The sequence below is a fragment of the Schistocerca cancellata genome, chromosome 2 (genome assembly GCF_023864275.1).
Source record: "Schistocerca cancellata isolate TAMUIC-IGC-003103 chromosome 2, iqSchCanc2.1, whole genome shotgun sequence".
NCBI classification, from domain to species: Eukaryota; Metazoa; Arthropoda; class Insecta; order Orthoptera; family Acrididae; genus Schistocerca; species Schistocerca cancellata.
The window spans coordinates 104,279,518-104,302,258 of NC_064627.1; positions in this window are offsets into that span (position 1 = coordinate 104,279,518).

Genomic DNA, 22,741 nt, shown 5'->3' on the forward strand with positions numbered 1-22,741 from the left:
TTGTGCAGTATCACACTCAAAATAACAAAATACATGGCCTATGGATCGATGTACACATAAAAAGGGAACGAAAAGTTGGATACTGAAATTTAAAAACGACACTATAACTCACGATATGAATGCGTCGCAAATGAGAGAAATCGCTGTAAACATTATTAAACATCTATATAGTGTATAATAAAAGAGGGTGCAAATCAGATACTAAACCAATACTTCAGTGTGAATGGAAGAACATTAACATCAGACATAACAAACTTGCATAGCTCATATCAAATCGATTGCGACTCATGATTTATTAGAAGGAAACTCACATAGTAAATAAAATACTGTCAGCTGTAATGGTAACGCGTGCTACCGTATTTGTTCAATGATGAACTACCGTGTAAAGCACGGCGTTTTTGTGTTTATTTGACATTCAGCTTTCAGTTGTTAAATCGATTTAAGTAACTTGAACAATGTATGTACCGTTAAGTGTAACATTTATGATGAAACTGGTACTAAATACAGAGAACTCAAATCTTGTTTTCTGAGTACGAATGCTTTTCTCAATGGCTGTATAACAGGCAAGAATGAAGCCGCACTCGCGGTATATTGAAACTTCTAGCCAGAGGCGACTGTATATTTTTACTTGCTGTTGTTTCTGCGACAAGTTTTATTGTAAACATTGATTTGTATTATAGGACTGTACTTTTCCTTTCATAAGCTAACGAATGACATTAATATACTTCGACGTTATGATAGGTAAAAACATCTCGGTATTTATTGTACAGAGAGCTACTCATCTCTTTACGCACTATTATTTTCTGGAAACTTCAGATCTTGAACTTTTTATGTGTAGCGACTTGTCACGCTGCACTCTGCATGGCGTGCAGAAACTTAATATGTGCGGCATTATCACCATCACATACAGTCCATTTACTCGTCACTGGAAAGATAGAGCTTTCCTACCACGATAAAGAATTACTTCGGTAAGTTAGCTTCAGTTGGTACGCTGCTATATATGACCTGAAGTGCATAAAACGTGAAACAGCCAGAGAGGTCATTCTTCATTGCAAATTCTTCAAAAAAAAAAAATGGTTCAAATGGCTCTGAGCACTATGGGACTTAACATCTGAAGTCATCAGTCCCCTAGAACTTAGAACTACTTAAACCTAACTAACCTAAGGACAACACACACATCCATGCCCGAGGCAGGATGCGAACCTGCGACCGTAGCAGTCGCGCGGTTCCGGACTCGCGTCTAGAACCGCTAGACCACCGCGGCCGGCGCAAATTCTTCAAATTGCGTTCAATGAGTTATGCTACTTCATTCATAAACATCGTAAAAACTATGACTAATAACGAAAAAGTAGCGACTTCACTGCCGAGCACGATTGTTTGGCTGTATCAAATTTTTTATGAAATCACATGAGGAATGTTGCATAGCGAAAAGAAAAATCCGACTCAAATCCAAAAACAGTGTTTTCTTAATTTTTGCGTTCAAATAGTAAAACGATTTCCGAACGAACTAATTTCAGAAAAGGATGTAGCTCTGCGTCATTCATATAAAAGAATGATCCATATGTCCGCAAATTCGGTTTCCGTTCCTGTTCTTTTGTGTTGCAGGGAGAGAAAGAGTTTGCCACAAACAGTCCGCAACAATAATCCCGCTTCCAGCCAGGGATAACGAATTGCGGTAATGAGTCTGGATAATAAATCAGGGTGTACTAGACTTCAGGATATAATTACCTTTAATGCCTTAATAGACAGAGGGCTGTTTTTAGCATGAAAGACATCATCTAGTAATAACTGCCACGACTGATTGAGTGCATTGCTTAACTACTAACGCAAAGTTTAATATGAGAAATGCGGCCCCTAAATAAAGCAGCGTGTGTCAAATCATGAATGTATTATGTATTCTTACGAGACATAAATGGGGGATATTTGTAACTAGTCAAATTAATTAAGATTTTCATACTGAAATGTGAATGTAGTGCGTGCCATGAACTATAAATTTCATAACAACTTGCTATATAGTAATGTTTCGGAACATACGTCTCACTTTCCTGATCCTGCAACAGCAATGGACTTTCTCTTCCCGAGGAATAAAAGGATGATCTGAGTACACTGTCATGATGGGTTACGGAGGAATTTTCTTGCAATACTACACCTGGCTCAACCGCATGCGTCCAAATACTAGTTTTCTTGTAACCTACAAGAATTATTCCATCTTAGTTGTCGATACGATGTTATATGTTAGTAGTTTGCGCCTTTGTGTACGAGTTTAACTTGTATTGCTACACAGTGATTATCGATACCTTTGTTGATTGAACCTCTGCTTCCTTTGTTGTAGTGGAAGTGAATGCTTATTCACCGACAGCTGTTAATCAGTTCTGGAACATTTCTTCGCTTTTTCCTGCTTGAATCCTGCAAATCAAATGTGTATGTCTTTATCTCTGTACGGAAAACTGGAGAAAAATTACTGGCTACACTGTACACGTTTGACGTTTGTTACCAGAGCAACAATGCATAGCGATTTTAGCTATGGCATGAAGGCATGGTGCCGTGAACGGAGAAGAAAGAGGGGAATGTTGGAACACAGCCTCTTCTCAAATTTAGGTTATCACGTTGTTTTTATTTTCTTAAATGTTCGATTGCTCGTAGAGTGCGGTGGACAGGTAAGGGGTACCGATGCTGTTTGTGCATTATTGGCCGGTGTTTACCATTTTCTGTAAGACCGCACGTGGTTTGCGCTTGCGTGATGGCGAGACTAAACTGATCAAAAAAAAAAAAAATTGCTTCAGTTGCAGATCTGGGAACGTGTGTCGACTTAGATTGAAAGGGCACCGAACAGTAAGTAATGAGGTTGGTGGCAATACTTGTTTTGAACCATATGTTATTACGCAGTTGCACAGGAAAACTGTTAACAACTAAAAGACAGCAAAACTAATTTTTTACAGTCAAGATTTCTGTCTTACGTCTAGCGCTCCTCCGAATTCGGCGCACTGGCCACTCCGTAGTTTGCCTATACGACATAACCGGCCATGAGGGCCCAATCAGTCTCTTCGAAAATGCTATGCAGAATTTGTTACATATGCATGAGGAGGCTGTCACTTATTAGGAGTCACAGACTGAAAAATCGGACGAAGGGAGAGGGTAGAATGTAGTAGGTGATATAAGACGCTTCAGTCAAAAGCAAAAATCGCTGCCAACAAAAATACTGATCCCATATTTCTTGACGGCAACATAATTTATTCACTGATGCAAAGATAAAAAAAAAAACTCCAACTGAATTTGGCAAAGGGGGGGGGGGGTAGAGACCGTATTTTGTCCCCACCCCAGAATTTGAAATGGGTGGGGGGGGGCGGCTCCTCCTCCTGTCCCCTCCCCCCGGTTGATAAGTCTTTGCCTGATACAATTGTCGTGCTTCGACAATGGTACCTGGTTTCAGATTCGTCAGGTGTGAGTTCCTTTATTTATGTTACAGTTAGGACGTGTAATGAAGTTGGTTGATAGAGATTGTGTACTGCGATTGTCGTGCGTCGACAACGGTAGTTGCTTGCAGATTCAACAATCTGTGTGGTCTGCTTGTGCTGCCGCTGTTTTGGGAGAGACACGATGCCCAGAGTGTTAGCGCAAGCCGCTTCAATGGGCCGAAATTCTGTATATGTGGAAGCGGCCGGCTGCAGGTAGAATGGCAGAGAGCGTGCAAAAGTCTACAACCGCTTTTACTCATAGGGTGAGGCTCACACAAGTTCAGAAACGACGGCAAGTCGCCAAGTGAACAGCGATGGGCCTTTTTTTTTTTTTTTTTTTTTACACAGGATGACATATTGTTCTCACTGCTAGCCTGATTGCTTACAGCCTTCATGTTCTCTTGTATGATGTGTTGGCTCCGTCAAAATTGTTCACTACCAGGAGCGTAAACTTTTACGAAATCTGCAGGTATTTGTAGGCCACTTGACCGATGATGTTTTTCAGAGAACTACATCGGCTAGCAATGTAAAATGCTTTTACCCGGGGTCAGAGATAGTCCCACGCTGCTTGCTGCCGTACAGTATATTTCGAAACGTTTTAATTCCCATGCTAAGTGATTTCTCGCATGCTCTGAAAATAAGGGTCACGACTGGAAATCAGATGTGGACGTTAGAAGACGTACAGAGGGTGTCAGCAACTTTTGGCGTCAAGTCTCCTATGGGAGTGGGACTTTTGTGTGTTTCCTGGAGGGGGATATTGCGCGAATTTTTGATTCCTTGATTGGCACGGAGAAAATCCTCAAACATGCAATTGGCAGTCTGAATTTTTCCGCGGTGCTCCACTTTCAGTGGTTTCTTCAGGAGTTCATGCGGGGACGCCGTTCTAAGGAGAGTTCATTTGGGTATGGCACGCTGTACGTATCACAGAGTTTCCCAGGAAGTGGGGATCGAGGCAGATTCCAACGCTCTAGTCTGAAGCCCTGACGGACTTCCAGATTTTCGCAGCGCTGAGCAAAGGGTTCACCAACGTCGGCAGCTGTCAATGGCGAGCGTATTTGGAGCTCCGGAACATATGGAATTTTGCATGTTGTTTCACCTTCAGCGGTATGTTCTTGTGAGTTGCGGCAGCAGTATTTCACTTAGTGAATGTATCATAGACTTACAGTTTAGTTCTAGTCAGTCACGTAGCGGTAATGTTCATACTGACAGAGGTAGGCGTTGCATAGAGAACAACACTGCCAACCAACGATTACTTTTGACGTAATTGTTATACATAAATGTTTTACTGAATATGTGTTTCTTTTCAATCACTGCGTTGAAACATCATGCACGTTTCTACTGGAAAAAAAGCTGTTACAATGAACAACCCTCCCCATTTGAATGAAAAAGGTTCGTTGTTCATTTAATAATTCTTGTTCCCTTTGTGGATTATTTCATGTTGCCGCATTGCAGGCTGTTAACGAAGGTATGGAATAAGTTCACCGGTATGTGAGTGGCTCGGAGACTTCATAAATAACAGAATCCAATATGTTGTCCTCGACGGCGAATGTTCATCAGAGACAAGGGTATCGTCAGAAGTCCTCTAGGTAAGTTTGATAGGAGCATATTGAGCCGTGGTAAAAATTGCTGTTTTGAAGAGCGTGCCGCAGTGCGTAGTGTGAAGCACTCACCCTCCGTTTCTGGCGGTGGCGCCGCTGTGGCAATCGCAGCTTTGGTGTCTCCCTCTGGTGGGAAAGGGGAAAGGTTGCCTCTTCACGTGCATTTAAGGGGTGCTATGAGCTCGCCAGTCGGTCAGTCTTGGCCAGTCTTTCGTCCCCAGCTTGCTAGTCTGTCTCTCGTCTGCATTTGTTAGGCAGTTCGTGTCTGTCTGTCGTTCGGAGTGCTAGAATGTCTGTCGTTCGGATCAGCCTCTAAAGCCGGCAAAATGAGAGTCTTTCCACTCCGCCAGTAAGAGAACTCAGTGAGTGTTCGCCCGGTCGGGGCTTAGCTCCTGCGTCTGAGTCTGCGCGTTAGGCCGCCAGTCTGCTCGAGTTTGCTCAGGCAATGGTCATTGGCTGTTGGATCGATCGGTTGGTCGGTCGCGCACTGAGACACAAGATGACTTGTCCGTCTTGAGCGTCGGCGCATGTGAGGTCGCCACGTGAGTCCAGTGGGCGCGGCGTAGAGCGATGGGTAGTGACTTCGCGGTCGAACGAGAGCAACTGGAGTCAACCCACGATATCAGTCTGGCCTGTTCGAGCCGCTACGCCTCCGCGGAAGCGGCTGGCAACGAACGGTTCGGGAGAGCGATTTGGCGATGCTGCGCCAGGTCTTCTCGAGAAATCGCAGTTTACTAAAAATTAAGTGATTGGTGATATGTTGTTTGATTTACTCTTGTTAAATTCTAATTGTTTTCTTGGTGAGGCCACCAGCCGTTTTGCTTTGGGGTCGTCCAACCATTCTTCTCCGTTTGCCCACCTGCTGGAAGGTGGTTGTTTATAAATTGGGTGGTCTGTTTTTCCCTTGTGGAGTAGGGGCGGTTCGGGTTGTTCGGTAATCTCCCTATCAGTCTACCGTACGTTAGTAGCTGCCTCTGTCATGTTTGTGGGATTTGGTGTGTTAACGAATTTATTGCTTGGAGTGTAACGGCCTAATACCTGAAATATGTTTTGATCTTTGGAAACTTTGATATTATTGCCTATGATCTTGAGAGGTGGTATCTGTGTACTTTATAGCATCTTAATGATTGTTTGGCCAACCTTGTAGAATTTTATATAAGACTGCATTTCATGGGCTTTTATTTAAATGATCATGTTAGTATATAAAGTTGCCACCCTTTCACCATAAGAATTTTCTTAGAAGTTAAAATCAAGTTGCACCTTCGGTGGCAAGGTTAATATTTTAATTGTTAGTGTTTTGTACCATTTCCATCCCTCCTACGAGGGTGCATAGTTTGTGTGCTTGCGTAAATTGTTAAAACTCTTAGTTTAAAGTTATATGGTGATTGCAGATTTCCACCAGTGTACTCTTTCAGAGGCTGTTGTGAGCGGCCGTAACTACGGCCGTGTCAAAAGGGAGCGGCAAGGTTCTCTGCCCGAAAGTTCATACAGTCAAAACTTGTTTCTTTCTGCCTCAGAATTAATTGCAACTTTGATATTTAGGGGGTGCTTTATGATTATAATTTTAAATATGTTTCTTTTAAAAAATGCTTTTAGGCACTATTAAAATGAATAAAATTCTCATTTGTTAAAAGGAATTTGGTTATGATTTCATCAGTTACTCCCTGGCAACTACTTCCATCCTTACATAGTGTGATTAAATGTGTTAATGTTCTTGATGAATCGCTAGTAAATAAAATAAATTCTTAAGAATATTCTTTGAAAATAAATAACGGTTCACGTAAATACATAAAAGATTTGGAGGACGGGGTGGGCAGCAATCTGGGTTTCTTTGGGGATGGTGCCGTGGTGTACGGTAAGATGTCGAAGTTGGGTGACTGTAGGGAGATGCAAGACGACTTAGAATAATTTCCAGTTGGTGTGATGAACGGCAGCTACCCCTAAATGTGGAAAAATGTAAGTTAATGCGGATGAGTAATAAGATCAGACCTGTAATGTTCGGATACAGTATTGTTAGTGTCAAGCAGGACACAGTCAACTCGTTTATACATCTGGCCGTAATGTTGCAAAGCGATTTGAGGTGGAACGAGGATGTAAAAACTCTGGTAGGGATGGCGAATGGTCGACTTCGATTTGGTGGGAGAATTTTAGGAAGTAGTTGTTCACCTATGAAGGAGACCGCATATAGGGCGCTGGCGCGATCCAGTCTTGAGTACTGCTCGAGTGTTTGGGATCCGTACCACGTCGGATTGAAGGGAGACATCGAAGCAGATATGTTACCTGTAGGTTGCAGCAAAACGTAAGTGTTACGTAGATGCCTCGGGAACTTAAATGGGAATCAGTGGAGGGAAGGCGACATTCTTTTTGAGAAATACTATTTAGAAAATTTAGAGAACCGGCATTTGAAACTCACTGCCGAACGATTCTACTGCCACCAACATACATTGCGAATATAAGATACGAGAAATTGAGGGCTTATCGTAGGCATATACACAGACGTTTCTCCCTCGCTCTATTTTCGAGTGGAACAGGAATGGAAATGACAAGTAGTCGTACAGTGTACCCTCCGTCACGCACCTTACGGTGGCTTGCGGAATATTTATGTTTTATGACACACTGCAAACTTGGTGCTCACTACTAGGGCACTATAGTATTAATACAGATTGAGGTTGTCGGTTGCACATAGAGGGTGGTTCTGTGCTGGGAGTCATTCAGATGCAGAAATTGAGCACAGGTGATTTCCACATTATCATACTACCGGGCATTTTGTTTAAGAATTACTGCTGACAGTGATTTCTGGTCAGTCTTAACCAGTTCTTGAGGGACATTGCGAAGTGAAGTGCATCCATCAAGGCCACGTGCAGACATTCATTGTTTCACGAAATTCAGATGCCTAGTGACCACTCGACTGTCCCTCGGAAGAAGGCATTGGTCACAATAGCACATAAAACTGCACTTCTCTAGTGAACCAAAACCACAGAAACTGAACACAAGGTAACTACTGCTGTGGTCCGACGAGTCGCAGTTCTCCTTCTTTCAAAATGGTCCAAGGCGATGAACGCACCGACGGTCCAATGAGGCGTTTAACTGGCAGTGAGTCGACGGTATCGTTCAGACCAGACGTGGCTCTGTGATGTTTTGGTGGTGTTCTTCGGACGGCTACTTGAACTCATTCTGGTCATAATAAACATGAACCAGGACGTTTGTTACAACATTCTCGCCCACCACTGGTTGCCCTGTCCTCTACATTTTCAGTATGCTGTGCATACTTCTATCTTCCATTGTCACAGTAATCATACAGGGTGTTTCAAAAATGACCGGTATATTTGAAACGGCAATAAAAACTAAACGAGCAGCGATAGAAATACACCGTTTGTTGCAATATGCTTGGGACAACAGTAAATTTTCAGGCAGACAAACTTTCGAAATTACAGTAGTTACAATTTTCAACAACAGATGGCGCTGCGGTCTGGGAAACTCTATAGTACGATATTTTCCACATATCCACCATGCGTAGCAATAATATGGCGTAGTCTCTGCATGAAATTACCCGAAACCTTTGACAACGTGTCTGGCGGAATGGCTTCACATGCAGATGAGATGTACTGCTTCAGCTGTTCAATTGTTTCTGGATTCTGGCGGTACACCTGGTCTTTCAAGTGTCCCCACAGAAAGAAGTCATGTCTGGCGAATAGGGAGGCCAATCCACGCCGCCTCCTGTATGTTTCGGATAGCCCAAAGCAATCACACGATCATCGAAATATTCATTCAGGAAATTAAAGCCGTCGGCCGTGCGATGTGGCCGGGCACCATCTTGCATAAACCACGAGGTGTTCGCAGTGTCGTCTAAGGCAGTTTGTACCGCCACAAATTCACGAAGAATGTCCAGATAGCGTGATGCAGTAATCGTTTCGGATCTGAAAAATGGGCCAATGATTCCTTTGGAAGAAATGGCGGCCCAGTCCAGTACTTTTTGAGGATGCAGGGAGGATGGGACTGCAACATGGGGCTTTTCGGTTCCCCATATGCGCCAGTTCTGTTTATTGACGAAGCTGTCCAGGTAAAAATAAGCTTCGTCAGTAAACCAAATGCTGCCCACATGCATATCGCCGTCATCAATCCTGTGCACTATATCGTTAGCGAATGTCTCTCGTGCAGCAATGGTAGCGGCGCTGAGGGGTTGCCGTGTTTGAATTTTGTATGGATAGAGGTGTAAACTCTGGCGCATGAGACGATATGTGGACGTTGGCGTCATTTGGACCGCAGCTGCAACACGGCGAACGGAAACCCGAGGCCGCTGTCGGATCACCTGCTGCACTAGCTGCGCGTTGCCCTCTGTGGTTGCCGTACACGGTCGCCCTACCTTTCCAGTACGTTCATCCGTCACGTTCCCAGTCCGTTGAAATTTTTCAAACAGATCCTTTATTGTATCGCTTTTCGGTCCTTTGGTTACATTAAACCTCCGTTGAAAACTTCGTCTTGTTGCAACAACACTGTGTTCTAGGCGGTGGAATTCCAACACCAGAAAAATCCTCTGTTCTAAGGAATAAACCATGTTGTCTACAGCACACTTGCACGTTGTGAACAGCACACGCTTACAGCAGGAAGACGACGTACAGAATGGCGCACCCACAGACCGCATTGTCTTCTATATCGTTCACATCACTTGCAACGCCATCTGTTGTTGAAAATTGTAACTACTGTAATTTCGAAAGTTTGTCCGCCTGAAAATGTACTGTTGTCCCAAGCATATTGCAACAAACGGTGTATTTCTATCGCTGCTCGTTTAGTTTTTATTGCCATTTCAAATATACCGGTCATTTTTGAAACACCCTGTATTATCAGCACTGGATCCATCCATCCATTCATGACAACTCAGTCAGGCTCCCTGTCATTTCTCGTCTGGGCCGCTTAATCACCTGATCTTAATCCCCCGCACAATGTCTGGTACTATTTGGAACAGTGAATGAAACGTATCTTCAATCCTTACTTTCGTAATTTATTAGTTCTAGGGAATGTAATCATCAATGAATGTTTTCAGCTGGATATGGAATACCTCAAGAATCCTGTGTACTCTCGTCCATGGCGAACTGAGGCCAATGGAAGCAACACTGGATAGGACACAATTAGAGACGGGACTGCCTTCTAGTAGAGTCAATTGAAGACTTAATTCTGGGAAAGAGAGTGAAGGGCAGATGAAGATACCAGATAAAGGACCTATATATTTTTATTTAACATTATAGTTATCACTGTTATTATTATTATTATTTTACTAATAATATTATTTTTATTATTATTAACTTGGTAATCAATCAAAAGAAGTAAAAACATCAAAAACTGACAGATAACCATTGAGAGTGCGTCTAATGATTCAATTAAATAAAAAAATAAATTTGGAGACTGAAGAAGGAATTTATACTTGAGCCAACAGGGAGCTCTTTTGGAATCATTTGAACCATTTCTTCGTTTTATCGAGTTCTTCCAAGTGGACTTTCAGCACATCCCTCACACTTTGTAAACGTGTAAATTTCACTTATTTTCTCACAACACCGAAATATCAATAGTACCTTTAGGTGAAATGAAATTATAGTACGGTATTATTGACCGGGAGACCCCGTCCATGGTGGTTCGGCCACCTGATACAAGATTTTTCATTCGTTGCTGTTTGCTGATCTTTGGGAAGAAATGATTAGTCCAACACTAATACACAGTGCCCTGGCAAAGAAAATTTCCGTCCTGGCCTGGAAACTGAACCAGCCATAAAGAGGGCATACCTTTAAATCGTATGAAGTAATTCTAAGCTGTATCGTTTCCTGAAACGAGTATTTTAGTTTTGTCCTTGGCTGCTATTGACAACATAGAAAGCCTAAGCAGTTATGGCCGCATTGCACAGGCTTTTATCCTAACTTTACGTATTATTTCATTCATTGGTCAGTAGTGAGCATTGTTGTCACGGAAACAGGAGAGAACAATTTAAGCTAAAGGATAGGTAATATTTCCTTCGTGGTAGTTGGACTCATGGCATGTGCAAGGATCATAATGAGTTCAGACGTGTTAAAATAAAACATTTGAGCCCTACACTTTCTGTCGATATGACAAAGGAAGAACAAACCATCGCAACTGATATGCAAAGGTGGGGCACAATCATGGAGTGACGAATTCATTTGCTTTTATTCAGTGTAAATTTTCTTTATATATCACTTACATCATAGGAATACTCTCTAAAAGAAAGGAAAATGGAATAATCTTGAATGACAGTTAACCTGTGCTCTGAATTCTGGGTGTATATCACAAAATATAATACAAGATTGACCCTGTACAGAACATAAAGAATCATGTTATTTTAGTCCACTATATGGACACGAGGGAGGACTGGATATCGTCAGTCTGCATGGGAACTCAGCACTAATAGCCTGTTTATAGAGATATCTGTCATTGCATCAGTTTGGAGGCGATCTGAAAGTTATATCATTCCTGAAGAATCAAGTTAGCCAAGATCGCTAGCAATTCTTTTTATCACTATGTCCGGTTTCGACAGATTTCGCTGTCACTATCGAATATTGAAACATTATTAGTGGTGCGTGCCTTTTACAGTATGACTACGTGATTTTCAATATTCTGACAAGCATGTGCAACTAATACTATCACAAGATCCTATGATGACAGCGTACATCTGTCGAAATTGGTCATAGTCATAAAAAGAATTGCTAACGATCCTGGCTCACATGATTCTTCATGAATAATACCTCTTTATACATCTGGGATAGTGATCTACTTTAGAATGGATTTACGGAAATATAAACCCAAATGAAATCTAGATGACAGGAATTAACAAGATGGGGCAACTCATCATTCCAGACTACGATAGATTACTCATTTAACCTTGCTGTTCTACAGGACCCACAGTGTGCGTAAATTTCGGTTCTCACTATTTAAATACCAAGATAACATTATGAAGTTCGGTGAATTTGTACGAAAACTCATGAGAAACACTAACATAAAAGTGTTTGAAGATATTTTAAATAGTTCGGTCATAGATTATAACAGTGAAATATGTAACATTCTGGTCATAATGACTCGTAATAAATACTATTACTCAATGTCAAATACTTTTTTTAGTTTTTTGATACTTTTTTTGTGTAGTAAAGTTTTTTATCGTTCCAAATTACTGGGAACAATCAACAGACCCTCTGTAATTATAAAAAACAGACTTGTTTCTTGCTATTTCCAAGAAATTATTGTTAATTATCTGAACTTAGATTATATCTGCTCTATTTATTTTGTGACACCATGGTAATAGAATCACTGACTGATGTTGAGCTGGAAGAATTAGTAAATTCCGAGTTGGAAGATCATTGTTTCCAGAAGGGTTTGGACACAGTTCCTCACAAGCGTCTTCTAACCAAACTGCGTGTCTATGAAATATCGCCTCAGTTATGTGATTGGATTCGTGTTTTCCTGTCGGAAAGATCACAGTTCGTAGTAATAGAAGGAAAGTTATCGAGTAAAACAGAAGTAATATCCGGCGTTCCCTAAGGAAGTGTTACAGGCCCTCTATTGTTCCTGGTCTGTATTAACGACATAGGAGACAATCTGAGTAGCCGTCTTAGATTGTTTGCAGATGATGCTGTCATTTACCGTCTTCTAATGTCATAAGATGACCAAAACGAATTGCAAAATGATTTAGGTAAGATATCTGTATGGTGCAAAAAGTGGAAACTGACCCTGAATAATGAAAAGTGTGAAGTTATTCACATGAGTACTAAAAGAAATGGAACTGCGCGACCGCTACGGTCGGAGGTTCGAATCCTGCCTCGGGCATGGATGTGTGTGATGTCCTTAGGTTGGATAAGTTTAAGTAGTTCTAAGTTTTAGGGGACTGATGACCTCAGAAGTTAAGTCCCATAGTACTCAGAGCCATTTGAACCATTTTTTTGAACTAAAGGAAATCCGCTACATTTCGATTACGCGATAAGTCACACAAATCTGAAGGCCGTAAATTCAACTAAATACTCAGGGATTACAATTACAAATAACCTAAATTGGAAAGATCACCTAGATAATGTTGTGGGTAGAGCAAACCAAAGACTGTGACTGATTGGCAGAACACTTAGAAGGTGCAACAGGTCCACTAGAGAGACTGCTTACTCCATCCTTGTCCGCCCTATTCCGGAGTATTGCTGTGCGATGTGGAATCCGCACCAGGTGGGACTGACGGAGGATATCAAAAAAATGCAAAGAAGGGCAGCTAGTTTTGTAGTATCGCGAAATAGAGGAAACTGCCACAGATATGATACGTGAATGGGAGTGGCAATCATTAAAACAAAGGCGTTTTTGGTTGCAACGGTATCTTCTTGTGTAATTTCACTCAGCAGTTTTCTCCTCAGATTGCGAAAACATTCTGTTGGCGTCCTCCCGTATAGGGAGAAATCAGGGCTTGCACAGAAAAATTAAAGTGTTCGTTTTTCCCGTGCGCCGTTCGAGAGTGGAACGGTAGAGACAGCTTGAAGGTGGTTCATTGAACCCTCTGCCAGACACTTTATTGTCAACAGCAGAGTAATCACGTAGATGTAGGTTTAGATTGTTAGTAATGCATTTGAAAGCAAGTGTTTTGATGTCAGAGACGATAGTCCAGAGCCTGTACATAATAGTGTAAAATCTTTTCTTTCTAAAAATGAGAATATACTATAGTAGATACACCAGCGAGCACAACATGGCTGCCTATGATCTTCTAATGTCATCAAGATCCCTCCAGGAGCTAACCAGGTACTCAATGAGCAGTGTAAAAGACGTAACATTTTCGTACAACACTTCAAAACGAAATAGGCCTAATAAAAATGTCAGATATTGATTGGCTGCGCGTTTATGCGTCAAGAATGGGCACACAATGATGATGCTGTTGGTCGCACTTAATTATGAGTCTTATTCCTTGCGGGTGTATACCGATCGCACGGTGATTCTACAAAAATACTGCTAGATAAGGATACTGACGGGACATATTTCGAGGAACCGTGTCCAATGAAACATTCTCTAAAATATCGTGTATTCTCTGATTTGATAAGAAGTCCGCTAGAGAGGAAAGACTGTGTACTTATAAACATGCTGCAATTTGTAGTGGTTAGGAGAAATAAGTGGATGTCCTTCTTAAACTCTACAACTCACGAGAAAATGTTCAAAATGGCTCTGAGCACTATGGGACTTAACTTCTGAGGTCATCAGTCCCCTAGAACTTAGAACTACTTAAACCTAACTAACCTAAGGACATCACACACACCCATGCCCGAAGCAGGATTCGAATCTGCGACCGTAGCGGTCGCGCGGTTCCAGACTATAGCGCCTAGAACCGCTCGGCCACCTCGGCCGGCGAGAAAATGTTATTCGCTGACTAGTTAGTAGTATTTAGAGGCCACTATTCATTCAAATACTATATCCCAAATAACTGGCAATGTGCAAAATAAAAATAAGGACCTTGTGTGACAGCAAGTCTTTATATTTACTGTAAGCCCAAATTGATACATGAAAGGAGAGTGGAAACGAGTATAGTTGCGGATCTCACCTTTGAGTTGTGAGATCAGATTAGTATACGTGACAAGTATTTTCTGTCACATAATATGCGATAGCTGCTCCTAAAAAGAAAATTAACGATGTCGTAAATTATATGGCAAAAATAGTCCAGGGCTTCCACAAAATATGACAACTCAGAGATTCTTATCTCTACATTTCTCTACACAAATGACACCGCTGTGATCACCTATATTCCTAAGAAAAATGACAATTTTTTACTAATGAGTACACTCTATGGCTGTTCCACCTGCTTTTTTATTCTTCGTTAATTGATGATTGTTGTCCTCGGTGTCGTCGTACTTCGTTGCTACACTGGATGAAAAATGGGGTTTGTGGTTTCCCACACTGACTACTTTAAATGATGTAGCCGATAGATGCACAGTTACGTTTTACAGTACTTTAATTTTCACTTTGCACAACCCCTAAATATTACACAGTTATATGTGTATGGCCTGTGCACTATTGGTTAAACTTCCCATAAGTCATAGTAATAGTTTGTAGGTGAAACTCCACATACTGCTACGATAGTTTACTGTTGAACAGCTACGAGCAGTAAAACCTAACCACAAAGTCCGCAGTTCTTGAAGAATAATCAGGTACGTATGGAGCAGACACTGTCACTGTTTTTACACAGGGCCCAATTGTTTAACACTTATTCAACAGTTAATTTGAAGCATTGTTGTTGTTCTAACAAACAAAGGTTATTGGTCTGAAACTCAGCCGTGGACTGACTGTCTCATGACAAAAAATTGGTACTGAAATTACACACTGTTCGAAGTTAAATTTACAGAAATTACAATTAAAACTTAGCTCATTAAACTAACTGAATACATCGAAAAATTGACTTGACTCATTAAATTAACTGAAAACATCGAAAAACTGCGTCTTTTTAACAGTCTTCTACTACGAGGGTTGTGCCGAATTATTTGTTTAAATCATGAATTAGAAAATATAGTTACGCAAATAATACTTTTGACGAAACTATTGCTTACTTTGGAATTAATGAAGGGCTGGTTATGTTAACATTTTTTCAAATGGATCCAAATGGATCTACATACTTTATGAAGACTATTAGTTCATCTTTCAAATGTTTATGATTAGTACAGAATTTATATTTGTTTATACATCAACAATAGAATTTACGTTTCGAAACAATCACTGATTTCAACCTATAACAAACGATTGGAATAGTCAAAATAAATTAGAAAATCAATTATATACATAAAACGAAGCATAAAATTAGATCTGGTATTATGGTCTTTAAAACTAGGAGTCAATTTGTCTCTTTTATGAAAATGTAGATTATATTCATGTATGATAATAGAAAATAGTCAGTAAGCTACAAAACTAATCTAAGGAGGCAGATGGCAAAATAAGATGGGAATTAGAAATATCCCAGCTTGCTTCGTCATAACTCCACCATGATGATGAAATCGGTGACAAGGCTGATTTGAAGCGAAGCATGATTCTGGACTATAAATCAACGAAAGGGGCTGTAGCCACACATGATTAGCTAACAGGTAAACGCACGTGCAAACGAAACAAAAACAATAGGTGGCTCATGATAGTTTTCCACAGTAGACTTATTGTTTCTACTTATTATGCATATTTCTTTGACCCTAATTGTAATGGAAGAAAAGTGAGTAGTAGGAGACTATTCTTCTTGGGAATTGGAAAGTGACTGCTAGGAGAACACATAGTGTCAAGGATGCTTTTCCAAGAACAGATGATAGCATTAGAACGATCAGGACCATCCAAGACAATGAAGGTGGAGAGTATGGCGGAATCAATAACAACAAGAAAATCCTCCAAACATGTACGGTGCAAGTTCTGTCCAGCAAGTAATGACAATAAAACAAAGTAATTGTGTGGAAAAGTAATAAACATATTAACAGAAAATGTATCACTTAGTTGCGCCAAACTGCAACAAGTAAGAACAAAAAAGAACACCTGCTCATGCCACACCAAACACTTCGTCTATCTCTGTTGCGGAAGCACTCACCAAGTGAGCACCTATAATTTGCCCACGCCGGAGTTCATTTATGTCCGACATAATGGTTCAAATGGCTCTGAGCACTATGGGACTTAACATCGGAGGTCAGCAGTCCCCTAGAACTGAGAACTACTTAAACCTAACTAACCTAAGGACATCACACACATCCATGCCCGAGGCAGGATTCGAACCTGCTACCGTAGCGGTCGCGCGGTTCCAGACTGAAGTGCTAGAACCGCTCGGCCAGACATAATGTATTCACAAGTACACAGTAGACTGATTTTGCCAAAGCTGTCACTTTCAAAGTGTGGGCCACATTGCACAGATGGCGTTCGTGGTCAAATGCAACAGCGTAACTTGCAGGCTTTGCTAGCGTCTGTATTTATGTTCAAGCAAGCATTTCTCTAGGTCCTCCTATATTTTCGTATACCTGTAACAGCATCTGCAGCTAATGCAGCGATGTTTCCTAACCTTAGAACCGTAAAAACAACATAATTAATCTTATCGTTATCTTGTTACATTTTAAGTAATCACTACTTGTCGATATTCGTGTCTTCAGAATATATTACTGATTATAAGCAAGCATTTAATTTTTAATTATAGCATTAATCCCAATCTTACTAGAAATGTCTAGACATAGTCTGTGGGAGGAGACTTGGGGAGGCGACCTGACAATGTTAAACGTATGCTAATGTTCGAGTTTTAAAGTTAGCTTAATGCAAACCGCTGCATACACCAGAGGCCAAAAAAGAGAGATGCATGTTATGTGGGCGGTGGTGGATGAGGTGACGTACTCACGTTCTAAAACAACAACAATCAGAAAACACGCTGCAGTACTACTAGAACAATATATTAGTTAGTAAATACAAACATCAAAAAAATTTTTGCATGACACCGGTTCCCAGAACTCCTGAAGATAGACGTTGACTGTGGACATTGTAGCACAGACACAGTTCCTTTGACTGTTGAGAGATGTCACTAAACCAGCCCAAAGATGTAAACAACCATGCATGATCAGCGCCTATTAGACGGAGGGGGGCCGACTGCCGAAGAGTTTCAGTCGTTCCACCAAGAAGGAGGTACACGGCCCGTGTTGTCTGTAGTTCACCCATGTCTAGACGGTCAATACCGCGCTTAGATCGCGTCTGCATTGTTACGTTGTGCCAGGAAGGGCTCTCAACAAGGGAAGTGTCCAGGCGTCTCGGAGTGAACCAAAGCGATGTTGTTCGGACATGGAGGAGATACAGAGAGACAGGAACTGTCGATGACATGCCTCGCTCAGGCCGCCCAAGGGCTACTATTGCAGTGGATGACCGCTACCTACGGATTATGGCTCGGAGGAACCTTGACAGCAACGCCACCATTTTGAAAAATGCTTTCCGTGCAGCCAGAGGACGTCGTGTTACAATCCAAAGTGTGCGCAATAGGCTGCATGATGCGCAACTTCACATCCGATGTCCACGGCGAGGTCCATCTTTTCAACCACGGCACCATGCAACGCGGTACACATGGCCCAGAAACATGCCGAATGGGCCGCTCTGGATTGGTATCACGTTCTCTTCACCGATGAGTATCGCATTTGCCTTCAACCAGACAATCGTCGGAGACGTGTTTGGAGGCAACCAGGTCAGGCTGAGTGCCTTAGACACACTGTCACGAGTGTAGCAACGTGGAGGTTCCGTTCTGTTTGTAGGGTGGCATTATGTGGGGTCGACGTAAGCCGACGGTGGTCATGGAACGCGCCGTAACGGACGTACGATAGCGCAACCATATTGGCAGCACATCGGCATTCGTCTTCATGGACGACAATTCGCGCCCCAATTGTGCACATCTTGTGAACACAACAGTCTGCATGATTGACTGATCTGACCTTGTAACACTAACCAAAACGGCCGTGCTGTGCTGGTACTGTGAACGACTGAAAGTAACGGGAAACTACAGCTGTAATTTTTCCCGAGGGCATGCAGCTTTACTGTATGGTTAAATGATGATGGCGTCCTCTAGGGTAAAATATCCCCCATTCGGATCTTGGGGCGGAGACTACTCAGGAGGACGTTGTTATCAGGAGAAAGAAAACTGGCATTCTACGGATCGGAGCATGGAATGTCAGATCCCTTAATCGGGCTCGTAGGTTAGAAAATTTAAAAAGGAGAGTGGGTAGGTTAAACTTAGATATAGTGAGAATTAGTGAAGTTCGGTAGCAGGAGGAACAAGACTTCTGGCCGGCCTCAGTGGCCGTGCGGTTCTAGGCACTTCAGTCCGGAACCGTGTGACTGCTACGGTCGCAGGGTCGAATCCTGTCTCGGCCATGGATGTGTGTGATGTCCTTAGATTAGTTAGGTTTAAGTAGTTCTACGTTCTAGGAGACTGATGACCTCAAAAGTAAATCCCATAGTGCTCAGAGCCATTTGAACCATTTTTTTTAAATTGTAAGACATTCCCATGGGCAGATGTGGACTCCGACCACAATATAATGATTATGAACTGTAGATTAAAACTGAAGAAACTGCGAAAGAGTGGGAGTTTGAAGAGATGGGACCTGGATGAAGTGAAAGAACCAGAGGTTGTAGAGAGCTTCAGGGAGAGCATTAGGGAACGATTGGCAAGAATGGAGGAAAGAAATACTGTAGAAGAAGAATGGGCAGCTTTGAGAGATGAAATAGTGAAGGTATTATTATTATTATTATTATTATTATTATTATTATTTCCCTTCGATGACATCATGTATGAGTCCCTCGTGTCTAAGTACATGTCCAATCCAGTTGGCCTTTCTCTGAAGAACTGTACGCAGAATACTTCTCTCCCACTCTTCGCAGTAGATCGTCATTTTTTATGCGATCTGTCCACTTGATCTTTTCCATTCTCCTCCAGCACCACATTTCAAAGCTCTCTAAGTATTTTTTTCTCCTTCTTTCTCCTGGTCCATGTCTCTGCTCCATACAGTGCAATGCTCCAAATGTAGCACTTTATCAGTTTTTTCCTCAATGCGTAACTCAACTTGCTGCTCAGCAGAGTCCTCTTCTTGTTGAAAGCAGCTTTGGCCATGGAGGTTCTTGCTCGGATTTCGGTGGTGCAGTTCGCATCCTTTGTGATAAAACTTCCCAGGTACTTGAACTGATTCACATTTTCCAGTTCCCGATTGTCAACCGTTACCTTCAAGTGTTTCTCACGGTTTGATATGCGCATCACTTTTGATATTTCATTGTTGATTTCCATGCCGTATTTTCTTCCCGTTTCCACCAAATTGTTCATCATGTGTTGCAGCTGTCTCTGATTTTTGGCGAGCACTACCAGGTCGTCTGCATACTTGATGGTGTTGATGAGACGTCCTCCTACTTTGAAGTTTCCGCATCCTTTCAGCGCTTCTCTCGCCAGCATTTCTCCATACAGGTTGAAGAGACTAGGCGACAGACAACATCCTTGTCTCACTCCCCTTCCTATTTCCACACTGTACGTTTCTCCATAGTTCAGTCGTACCTTTACCCTTTATGCCAGGTACAAGTTCCGTAAGTCTCCGATCTCTCCCGTTGATTCCTATTTCCTTAAGGATGTTCATCAATATATTCCAATTGACTCTGTCGAAGGCCTTCTGCCAGTCTATAAAACAAGCGCAAACTTCTTCGTTTACGGCCAAAACCCTCTCTCACAATATCCTCATCATGCCAATGGCGTCTCTGGTCCATTTTCCTTTCCTGAAGCCAAACTGGTCTTCTCCCATCACTTATTCAATTTTGTTTTCCAACCGTCTATTTAGTATTCTTGCAATGATCTTTGCCACATGCGATATCAGACTAATTGTTCTATAATCACTACACTTCTTGGCTTGCTTTTTCTTCTCAAGAGTAAGCATTGTGACGTCCAAAAAGTCTTCAGGCCATTCTCCAGTTTCATAGATTTTCAAACTTGCATTTCCGATCTCTTTAAGCAAATCCACTGGTATGTAATCATCCCCTGTAGCTTTCCTACTCTTCATGTCCTTTATCGCCTTCTCTACTTTCCTTGTCAGTATACTGGGCCCTTTTTCATCTTCGTCAGTAGCTTCCTCTGGCTCTATGTCGATGTCATCTGGGCGACGTTCTGTATGATATAGTTTCCTTATATATTCTTCCCATGTTTTCAGCACTTCCACTTCTTCAGTAACCACTTGTCCTCTAGAATCTTCTATTCCGAACGTCCTGACACTTCTGTTCTCTCCTTCTCTCAGTTCTTTCGTTTTCTGGGACATGAGGTCGTACCTTCCTGTTCTTTGTAGTTCTTCTATTTCGTCTGTTTCCCTCCTGAGGGCGTTGTTAAGTCTTCTGTATTCTTCTTCATTAACATTTTTACACTTCCTCCTTTCCTCCATCTTCTCCAGCATCTCATTGGTGCTCCAGGTTTTTCTCGCTCTCTTTGTTTCCCTCCCAACTACACTTTTCAGAGTATTTAACAAAACCATTTTAAAATTTTGCCACTGATCTTCCGCACTTGCACTTGTATTTTTGTGTCTCACTTCGTTAAATTTTTTCTCTAACGATTCTCTTACTGCCACGTTATTCTCTCTTAGCTTTTCCAAGTCCCATCTCTGTTTTCTCCTCCCATGCTGTCGGATCTTCTTCAGCCTTGTGCTGATATCTGCAACCAAAAGGTTGTGATCCGGGTCGATGTCGGCAGCCGGCATAGTCTTGGCGTCCTTCACACTGCCCCTAAACCTCTGTTTGACGAGTATGTAGTCTATCTGATATCTGTTCATATCTCCTGTGCTCTTCCATGTGTACAGTTTACTCTTCCTTTTCTTGAACCAAGTGTTCCTCACCACCAAATTATTTCGGTGACAAATTTCCACTAGCATTCCTCTTGTGTTATTTCTTTTTCCTAATACATATTGTCCAACAATGTTTGCTTCATTGCCTTGTCCAACCACACTACTCCAGTCACCCATGATTATGGAATTTACTTTTCCTGTTCCTTCAGACTGAATGATGTCTTCTATTTCATCATACATTTTCTCCGCTTCTTCGTCATCGTGATCTGATGTTGGCATGTACACTTAGACTATTAGAATGTCTACTGGTTTTGCACGGTCACTATGACACACGACTTTATTCACACTTTGCACTAATTCATTTCCCAGCACTATTGCTACACCACGTTCAAAACTTTTACCACCGGAATAAAACATTGTGTAATTACCTGATACTATTTCACCACTATCTGTCCACCTCACTTCACTTAAACCCATTATGTTCACTTCACATTTGTCCATTTCTCTCTTCAGATTTTCCAGTTTTCCTGCTCTTTGAAGTGTCCTCACGTTTCATGTCCCAATTCTGAAATTAGAATGTTCATCTCTTTTGATGACACCACCTGAAATACTCCCCACCTGGAGATCCGAACGGTGGAGTAGTTTATCTCTGGAATATTTTACTCCAGGAAACGCCGTCATTATCCTCCGTCTTCCAACGTTCAGGAAATATAATAATGTGATAGTCTTTTCATTTCCTTTCCACATCGCAGTACCATGGTCGAAGAACGAGACAATGGTTGGTTTCGCCCATGAGTCTTCGATCTTGATCCATCTTAAGCATCATTTGCTTAGTGCATCAATTCGATACTGGTGTCCGCTGTTGCCCGGTACCAGAGGAAGTATAGGATCAGGAGAAGAAAGACCCCTAGTCCTCGAAACCTAATAGCGTCAGGGTCGGAAAAAAACAAGAGTTGGCCGTGGATGGCCAGACAGGAAAGATAAAGTGAGTAGCCTGGCATAAGTAAGTGGAAGCAATGCCAGGACTCAGCTCGGGGCCCCGTGGTTGCCAGCACGTACTCACTAGGTGCGAGTCCCCTGGAGAAAGTGAAGGTAACAGAGAATCAAGTAGGTAAAAAGACGAGGGCTAATAGAAATCCTTGGGCAATAGAAGAGTTACTGAATTTAATTGACGAAAGGAGAAATTATAAAAAATGCAGTAAATGCAGCAGGCAAAAAAAAAAGAAAAGAAAAAAGAATACAAACGTCTCAAAAATGAGATCGACAGATAGTGCAAAATGGTTAAGCAGGGATGGCTAGAGGACAGCTGTAAGGATGTAGGGGCGCTTATCACTAGGGATAAGATACATACTGCCTACAGGAAAATTAAGGAGACCTTTGGAGAAAAGAG